The sequence below is a fragment of the Eucalyptus grandis genome, chromosome 6, assembly GCF_016545825.1.
Source record: "Eucalyptus grandis isolate ANBG69807.140 chromosome 6, ASM1654582v1, whole genome shotgun sequence".
Taxonomy (NCBI): domain Eukaryota; kingdom Viridiplantae; phylum Streptophyta; class Magnoliopsida; order Myrtales; family Myrtaceae; genus Eucalyptus; species Eucalyptus grandis.
Genome location: NC_052617.1, coordinates 43,605,140 through 43,615,584, shown reverse-complemented (window position 1 = coordinate 43,615,584; position 10,445 = coordinate 43,605,140). Strand labels below are relative to the sequence as shown.

Here is a 10,445-nt window from a genome sequence, read left to right as displayed (position 1 = left end):
GGAAGTTTGTTGTTGGATAAAAAGATTCAAATTGCACAATCGAAATTTAAAAGAAATAAAATAAAACTATCAACTTACTTTATTGTCCATGAATTCAACATTTGTATGGTAACTAGAGTATACTTGGTATAACTTTTTCCCAACAAATTCAACTGCGAAAAGGAGTGTCGCAACTTTTCAAAGGTGTTTGCTGAACACCTCATAGGTCTAATACCTTCAAAATTATAGCAGCTTACAACATCTTTTGAGAAGCTATCCTACTTATTGCAACTTAAAAAATGTGTTTATATATATATTATTTACAGTACTTCACAGCACAAGTACATCTTATATAGCATACTACAATTCAATGATGATTATACCAAACAAACTCCGCACATAGCACACGAGATATTAGAGATATATGGGGATAAAGGATAAGAAGATGAATTAAGAGTTTCGAGAATTAAGGAAGATTTAACTTATTAAAGATAAAAATATCTAAATTTAGAATTGGAAAGCACTAGAGTTTTAAGAAATTGTAATTTCAAGTAGTAGACATTCAGTTTATATTGGAATTACAATTTTGTCTCTCATTGAATAACGTGCCATAGAAGTTTTCAGGGGTTTTTCATGATATTTAAGGGATTTTTTTTTTTTGGAAACACGAAGAGGGGAAATTAAGAGATGGGAGGAGAGACTTGAATAAAACTTGAAATTTCTCTCCCAAAAAATTTGATTTTTATCCTTTTTTTTTTCATCTCCCCATCTCATTTTCCTCCTTCCCCATATTCCCTAGCATTTTATCATTATTCCATCAGGATGCTCGTCTACATCGTAAACGAAAAGATCGAATCCATAGAATACTTGAAGAAAACAAAGGCGAAGTAGTTTCGATTGTAATCAAACTTCGTATTCTGTTCCCATCCAAAAATTGAATATTCCGGGTCTCGTTATTTGAATATGATGTCCTACGGTTTCAAGTGCCAGTCAAGCATATCAAACATTGACTAAAAGATATATAATTTACAAAACTGGATAAATGCCGTTTCGCTTGGCTGTCATGAAGTCAATATGGTCAACTTTCTTCTCTTTATTGGACTGGAACATTAAGCAAAGGACGACTCTTTTTTTTTTGAACGAAAAAGGACGACTTTGAAAGTGAGTAAACTACACCAACCTAAAGACAAAAAGAGAAGACACGGAATGAAATCTTTATCAGTCTCGTTGATTACATTGGGACCCTTAAATCACAGGTGTGTTAAGCCGTTGATTATTGATGAAATTCTTGGACTGATATCTAACAAAGCCTTGAATAATGTTTATAAGTGATACTTTCACCACGTGATATTCTAATATATGGCACAACATTTAATTTTTTCCTATGTTATTATTTTGTAGATAAATTTTGAAAGAAAGGGCGTTATTGAATCAATTGTTAGATACAACGTTAAGTGCACACTAAGTCATATAACTATTATTGCAAATGATTCATCATCTTATCATAAGTGCTTTTGATCTGTATGTTTGTTTGCATGTAACCCCATTTGGTGTAACAAAAGAGAGAGATGAATAGGATGGAAACCATTTTATGGGGATGGTGACTAGACAGACATGAAGTAGTCAAGAACACCAAGGGGGACTCAATTATTGCTGAACTGTAAGTTTGACAGACATCGAGTAGTCAAGAACACCAAGGGGGACTCAATTATTGCTGAACTGTAAGTTTGCTGCAGAGAGGGGACAAAGACCAAATGAGAACGCTCCCAAATTTCCAAAGAGTCATGTAAATATTTTAGTGAAGGATGCATCGTCTTTTCATAAGTGCTTTTGACCAGTATGATTATGTGTATGTAACCCATTTTGGTGCAACAAAAGAGAGATGAATAGGGTGGAAACCATTTCACGGGGATGACCTGACAAACATGAAGTAGTCAAGAACACCACGACAAACTCAATTATTGCTGAGCTCTAAGTTTACTGTAGAGAGGGGACAAGGACCCAATGAGAAAGCTCCCAAATTTCCAAATCAAACACAAACCCAATTAGAAACCGAAAGTGTGAAAAGAGGAAAAGAAAGCACTAACGCGGGTCTTCCCCACCTTAAGTTTAAGTCCCTCTCCATGAACTCCACGCTCGCTTGATTTCTGTAAATTGATATAAAGAGAGCATTGATTAGGCCTCTCTTGAAGCACACCCACATTTTACTTCACCTCAACTTAGTGAGAGATCGAGAGAGGAAGATCATATCGAGAGCTACACTTACAATCATGCCCGTGTCTCTGGTGGTTAGTAGCTTCGTGCCGAAGACCTGTACGGTCCATGTAATCTCAACTCAAAAGCTCAAGCTAAAGCAGCCATGCAAACAGAGGGTCAAGTACATCTTATATAGCATACTACAGTTCAATGATGATTATACCAAACAAACTCTACACATAGCATACGAGATATTAGAGATATTTGGGGATAAAGGATTAGGGAGACGAACTAAGAGCTTTAAGAATTGAGGAAGATTTGACTTGTCAACGAAAAAATATTTAAATTCAAATTCGGAAAGCACTAGAGTTTTAAGAAATTGTAATTTGAACAGTAGACATTCAGTTTATATTGGAATTACAATTTTGTCTCTTATTGAACGACATACCATAGGGGTTTTTCATGAAATTTAACGGATTTTTATATTTTGGAACACAGGGAGAGGGGAAATTGACAAATGGGAGGAGAAAGTTGGATGAAACTTGAAACTTCTCTCCCAAAAAAATTGATTTTTATCCTTATTTTTAAATATCCCCCCGTCTCTCATTTTCCTTCTTCTCCATGTTCCCCAGCAAAGCCTAATTGCAGACAATGCATTCTGTCATTATTTCATCAGGATGCTCGTCTATATTGTAAACAAAAAGATCAAATCCATAAAATGCTCGAAGAAAACAAAGGCGAAGTAATGGCAATTGTAATGCAATTCATATTTTGTTCTTATACAAAAGTTGAATATTCCGGGACGCATTGTTTGGACATGATATCCTATGGTTTCAAGTGCCACTCGAGCATATCAAACACTGACAAAAAGATATGTGGTTTATAAAACTGGATGCATACTGTTTCGCTTGGCTGTCATCAAGTCAACGTGGTCAACTTTCTTCTCTTTACTGGACTGAGCAATAAGCAAAGGACGACCTTGAAAGCGAGTAAACCACGCCAACCGGAAGATAGACAAAAGACAAAATGAGATAATTATCAGACTTGTTCCTTACATTGGAACCCTTAAATCACAAGTGTGTTAAGCAGTTGACTCTTGATGAAATCCTCGGACTGATATCTAACAAGGCCTTGTATAATGTTTATATGTGATATTTTCACCATGTGATATTCTAATGTATGGTACAATACTTAATTTTTCCCTATGTTATTATTTTGTAGATAAATTTTGAAAGAAAGGGCATCATTGAATCAACTGTTAGATACAATGTTAAGTGCACACTAAGTCAGATAACTATTATTATGAAGGATTCATCATCTTATCATAAGTGCTTTTGATCTATATGTTTATGTGCATGTAACCCCATTTGGTGTAACGAAAGAGAGAGATGAATAGGACGGAAACCATTTTATGGGGATGGTGACTAGACAGACATAAAGTAGTCAAGAACACCAAGGTGGACTCAATTATTGCTGAACTGTAAGTTTACTCTAGAGAGGGGACAAAGACCAAATGAGAACGCTTCCAAATTTCCAAAGAGTCAAGCACAAACCCAATTAGAAACCGACAGTGTGAAAAGAGGAAAAGAAAGCACTAAGACGGGTGTGCCCCACCTTAAGTTTAACTCCCTCTCCGTGAACTCCATGATCGCCTGATTTCTGTAAATTGATATAAAAGAGTGCATTGAGTAGGCCTCTCTTGAGGCACACCCACATTTCACTTCACCTCAACCTAGTGAGAGATCGAGAGAGGAAGATCGTATCGAGAGATCTAGCTCGATACTTAAAATCATGCCCATGTCTCTGGTGGTTAGTAGCTTCGTCCCAAAGACCTGCACGGTCCATGTAATCTCAACTCAGAAGCTCAAGCTGAAGCAGCGATGCAAACAGAGGGTATCTGTCATGTAAGGATAATCCATAGCCCCCTAAATTATTTTTGCTCGGTTCTTCGGTATTGGACAAGAATTGTATGTAGCATTTTGTGTGTCATCAAGCACGAGAATGAGTAGTTCCTTAAGTTCTGGCCTCTTTTAACCATGTATGCCTTTTGCTTTAATTTCTTATGAGCTCGTAAACAAACGACGTGCTATGTCATGATGATTTTTCAAGAGACAAAAAATTCAAATTGAGATGTTTGGAGACGTGTTATGAAAAGCGCAAGTGAGTATTATATATCCTTGGGGTTTGTGGTGACTTGTTAAGCATAAGTGACCTTTTTTTTAAAAATAAATATTTCAAGTAATAAATTTGAGTTTAGATTCTGGTTAGCATTAAGTGTGTGAGGAGAAAGTATTTGGTGTGAGTAATCTCGGAGATAATGCATGGTAACAAGTTGAATCATATTTAGGAATTATTCAGTTTATAGCCCTACCCCATACTAAATATTTAGAAATCATTTGCTATAAATTATTGTAATGAGGCTTAAGTACCTGAATTCTTTTTCGGGAGAGATCAGTAGATGCAAAGAACAGCCTCAGAAGCCCCCAATCAAAACAGGCACAACCCCTCCTCAACATAATGACTTGCCCAAGGTGGCGAAGCAGGACGGGAATGAGAGCAAAGCATCAGTCGAGAAAGGTGGAGACAACAGCAAGAAAAACATTGCACCGGCACAAGCAAGAAAAACTGAGGCGACCGAGTAAATTTCTGTGGGAAACAAAGGGAGTTTCTGCAGAAAAGTGAAGTTACGGCGGAGGATAGGATCAACTCTTTATGAAGCTTATAGTGGAGAAATAATAGAAATCTCTGTGTTTGTAATATATGGGTTAGTCGTTGTCAAGTAGTTCAGTTTACTTAGAATTACTGGTGTGGCTCTATTTTATTTCATTGATCGCGAAGCTTAGTCTAATGCGCGAGAAGCACGCGTTATATGGTGTACTATGGCCATGCAATGAAACTAGTGGCAATATATGCTTGTTGAAGTTTGTGAGATATCCAGATTCCGTATGAAGTTTACCGTTGATAGCTCAATTTGGCTCCACAAACCAAACCCAAAACCCAAAAATCCTCCAAAAATTGAAAAGTTAGATCAATTTTCTTCCCACAAAACCCTACCCCTGAATTCCAATTTCAAATCGAACGAATTGTTCAATAGTAAGGCAGCCATATCGTAGCAAGGCATTGGCGGAACCGAAAATAAGCCTTTTCGGGAGGTTTGACGTCGAGTCTGGATGGGGAGGGAGAACTACGGTGGGTGTCCCGGACATGGTGTTGGCGGACGAAGGAGGAGGGCAGCCAACTTGGTGTCCGAAGTGAAGCATCAATTTAGTTTGCAATTGAATGGAGGGGCTACGGTTTGGATTTCAACCTAATTTAGCCCAAATCTCAAAACGGGGGCAAGAGAGGGTTTAAATGGTGTCATTTCAGAATATTGTCATTGTCATCATCTCTCCTGTAACCCATGTCGTATGTGATGGTTTTATTTATAGTGATAGGCCTAAGTTGGCCCGTCCGCCATGTTGGGCCTAAAAGCCTGGCCCACAGGAATATGGCCCATGGATGGAGGGACGTATAAAAAGGATGAGAGAGAGGGACAACGCACATTTTGGCATTAACGTACGTACGTCTCCCTCTTTTTCCAACACTCACTCTCTCTCCAAAAGAAAAGAAAAAACAGTAGCACAAGGCAACGTTTTTTCTTCCCTTCAAGGCGTCATCGGATTGAACAGGGACAAATTCTCTTCTTCTTATCGGCGTTGGTGTCTAATCTGTGGCTAACAAGGTACGCTCGAATCCGTGGTGTGCTTTAGGATCGGTGATACGTGATTTTCCCGGGCTTGTTTTCCGCATTCGATTTAGGGGTTCGATTTAGTGTCGAATCCGCTTTCTAGGGATCCGTTAATCCCAACATTGGTATCAGAGCCCTAGTTCATGTTTTCCCGACCCCTTTCATGTTTTTTGATTGAATTTTCGCGAAAATTTTCGGCCGACACGGATCGGGGCGCAAAATCCCGACACCCGATCACTGTTTGTCCATTTTTTCGAGTTTCTATAACTCAAAATCGATTTCTGAAAGCATAGGGTGAAAGGGCTCGTCGAGACGAGTCCGTCGACGGATCGTACGTTGCTGTGCGACGCGCCCGAAGCGTTGGCTCACCTAGCGCGTGTGCCACACGTGTCGGTCGGCGAACCGGCACGTGCGCGCCGCCAGCCGGCGAACTGGCACTCGCCGGTCGGCGAACGGACGCGTGCTGACGTCACTCAACGGTCGGTAACTGCTGGGATGACGTCAGCGCTGACGACGGTTGGCCGGGCGGTCACCGGCCGACGACCCAACCCGACCCAACCTGCGGACGCCTGGCACGTGCGCGGCACGTGCGGTTAGTTCGTCCAACCCGACCCGACCCGATCGGTCTGACGATCGACAACTTGTCCGTTGACCGTTGACCGACGACCGTTGACCGTTGATCGTTGACAAAAAAGAAAAACCGGAAAAGAATGTGTTTCTTTTTCAATTAAGTCTATGTGGATTATTTGTGATCCCTTATTTGTTCTGCATTTGTTGTAGAGACGGTTCTGCATTTGTTGCAGGAAAAATGCCTCCCCTCAGGTTGTGCACACTTATTCGCGCAATTACCGATGAACAAAAGGAAAGGCTTTCTAAGTTGATAGCTGAGCTGACTGATCATCGATGGGAGAGTGGTGACTTAATTGATCACGTCCTTGAAGTCAACGGGAAAATTCAAAATGTCATATGGAATGGTCCACCTATGCCACAGTCAGAGATGGTGCGATTTTTCATGAACACCCTTCCACCTGAATGGCAAGGAGTGTTGAATCGCATATGGGATGTCAACAAAGCTGCTTCTTATAAGAAAATTGTGATGGATTTTGTAAATGAATATTATTGGATTATTACAAGGGAAAAGATAAAGAAATTGAACAAAAGATGATCTTTCTCAGTTCGTGTGCTGACTTGGTGTTAAATGTATTGACTGATCTTATTTAAGTGTGCTTTGTGGACATCTTATGTAATGTTTACTACCTGATTGTTGTTGATGTAGCAACCGATATCTTGATTGTATTAGATGAAAGCATTATTATTTTATTGGATGTCAATTATTTGTTGCTTTCTGTTATTGTTGATTGTTGTGGGTAGTTAGCTGTGGGTAGTTATAAAAGTTTTTATAACTTCATAGAATTTATTTTGCATAAGACAATTATATTAATAATAGTTTTAAGTTAGGATTTTGGAGGATGATTGGAAACTTAGTGACATTTTGATTCTGAAACCTTACTTGAAATTGTTCATTAATATGATGAGTCTGTGCAAAAGGGATGCATAAATGATATGCATTAATAATTCGTGCATATATGTTTGATGTGTTCAGATCAATGGCTTCAGTCACGAGGAGCATAGTTGCCAAGCTGAACAAAGGTGAAAAGCTCAATGGTGACAACTATGAGATATGTCACATGAAAATCCAATATGTGCTGGAAGAGTAAGAGGCACTTGAAGCTCTTAACTTGACCATGGTAGAACCTAAAGAAGGAAACACTGCACATCACAAGAGAGATAAAGAAGCTTTTGCTGCATGGAAAAGAAAGAACTCTCTTACTCGCATCACGTTGCTGAGCAGCATGGAAAATGACGTCATGCGAGAGTTTAGGCGTTTTGACAATGCCAAGGAAATGTGGGAGGCATTGGCAGTTAGAATTGGTCATACTTCGGTGACCAGATTGAGACAGCTCACTATTAGGTTTGACTCTTATAAGAAGTCTCATGGTCAGACCATAAAGCAACATCTTAGAAAGATGTCAAACATGATAAATGAGCTGAAAGATGCTAGTCATGTCCTCACAAATGAGCAGTAAGTGCAAGCAGTGATTCGTTCGTTGCCTTAGAGTTGGGAGCATATGAAGGTGCACCTGACCCATAATGAAAATATCAAAACTTTTGAGGATGCAGTGCGCCATCTTGAGCTGGAAGAGGACCACCTCTTGGCGGCTAAGCCGGATGCTGAACTCTATCATGCTAGTTCTAGCTCACATGGAGCTTCGAGCTCCAAGCGCAAACACCCTAACTGGTTTGATAAAGGGAAAGGCAAGGAAGCAGGTCCTTCAAGGAAGAAACCCAAGTTTAACCAACATGAAAGAGGAAAGCGTGCTCGCATGAAAAAGCTTGCAAGGGTGAAATGCTACAACTATGACAAGAAGGGTCACTATGCTCGCGACTGTCGTGAGCCAAAGAAGGTATGCACCCCTTGTACTTTTCAGAACTTTACTTTTGTGTCAAGTTCTGTGTTCTTAACTGAGTCTAATCCTTTGTGGACTGTGGATTCAGGAGCGACAGACCATGTAGTGAAGGATAGAGGATCCTTCGTGGAATTCCAACGAGTACCAACTGGAATTAAGTGGATCTATGTGGGAAACAACTCTAGAGCTGAAGTGAAAGGAATTGGCACATGCTAACTGAATATGCGTGGTAGACGCACTTTGTTCCTACATAATGTGTTGTATGCTCTGGAGATTCATCGAAATTTAGTGTTTGTTTTAGTGTTGGTTAAATTAGGTTTTAATATGAACTTCTATAATAGAGGTGTGGATTTGTTTTTTAATACAAATTACTATGGTTGTGGTTATTTTCTGGATGGTTTCATTGTATTAGATATTGATTATGTTAATGCAAATGTTTGTTATTCCCTTCTCACGTCTCCTAATACATATGATAATGATGTGAATGTGTAGCATGCTAGACTTGGTCACATTGGCTAACAGCGTATGAATAAACTAGCCAAAGAGGGCTTGTTGGGCAATATTAAAAAAGTCAATTTGTCCATATGTAAGCATTGCCTAGAAGGGAAAACGACAATGAAACCATTTGGAAAAGGTAAAAGAGCTGAATTTCCTCTGCATTTAATCGATTCTGATGTTTGTGGTCCAATGAATGTGAGAGGAAGGCATGGGGCTGTTTATTTCATCACTTTTATAGATGATTATACTCGTTTCGGATATGTCTATTTGATTTCTCATAAATCTGAAGCAAGAAGTTGTTTCAAAAGGTTTATGAACCTGGTAGAGAATCAATTAGACAAGAAAATAAAAACATTGAGATCCGATTGAGGTCGAGAATATTTATCTAATGAGTTCAGAAAATTATGTGATGAAAAAGGAATAGAAAGACAGTTGTCTATTCCATATACTCCTCAACAAAATGGTGTTGCAGAGAGAAGAAACAAAACCCTACTAGAAATGGTTAGGTCAATGATGGCGCATGCTAACTTACCTATTATCTTTTAGAGTGATGCGTTGTTAACTGCTGCCTATATACTTAACCATGTGTCTTCTAAATTAGTTACTTCCACTCCATATGAGTTATGGACAGGTAGAAAATCGGACTTAAGTTTTCTTAAGTCATGGGGTTGTGCTGCCTACACACATGAGTCCTCTAACAAGTTTGGGAAATTGGGTCCCAAAGGAAAGAAGAGTATTTTCATAAGGTACTCAGAACACTCGAAATGATATATGTTCATAAGTGAGTAGGAAAGTGGGAGTATAACTGAATTTGAATCACGAGACGTCACGTTCTTAAATGATGAATTTCCTAAAAAGGGCGAAATAGGGGAATATTACTCCCTATTTGAGACCTTGGATCGGGATAATAATATTAGTGGAGTTCGTCCAAGTGGGAGTAATATGAGAAGTGATGAATTGAATTCAACTCATTCTCATTTACAACCACATGATGAGACGACATCATCATTACCTCATCCAAGTGGGAGCATGATGGGGAATGATGTGCAAAGTGTACAATCTCCCATACGGCGAACAAGTCGCCAAAGTATTCCCCGTCGACGTTTTGACATTGAAGGGGAAACTTTTATGGTTGCTCCACAAGATGAGGATGAGCCAAGAAATATTAATGAGGCTCTGAATTGCCCTAGTAAGAAAAAATGGATTCATGCAATGGAAGAGGAAATTGAGTCAATGAAATCAAACCAAGTCTGGGAACTGGTTGATCTTCCCAAAGGACGCAGAGCTATTGGGAACAAGTGGATTCTCAAAATAAAGCGAAAAGCTGATGACTCAATAGAAAAGCATAAGGCTCGCATTGTGGCGAAGAGTTATAATCAACATGAATGAATTGATTATGAAGATACGTTTTCTCCTGTAGTGAGATTTACCTCGATTCGCATTATTCCGGCAATAGTGGCTGGTATGGATCTTGAGTTACATCAGATAGATGTAAAGACTGCTTTCCTCAATGGAGAATTAGAGGAAGAAATATATATGGAACAACCTGCTGGTTTCATAGTAAAAGGTCAAGAAGA

The 10,445-nt window shown here is 39.2% G+C and overlaps 1 long non-coding RNA gene across 1 annotated transcript; it reads left to right on the top strand.

The window, feature by feature from the left end:
• Nucleotides 1-3,851: 3,851 nt before the first annotated feature.
• Nucleotides 3,852-5,106, top strand: LOC104450076. The gene is made up of 2 exons (XR_726653.3): nt 3,852-4,079; nt 4,631-5,106. It is a non-coding gene; the product is annotated as an uncharacterized LOC104450076 (long non-coding RNA).
• Nucleotides 5,107-10,445: the final 5,339 nt, after the last annotated feature.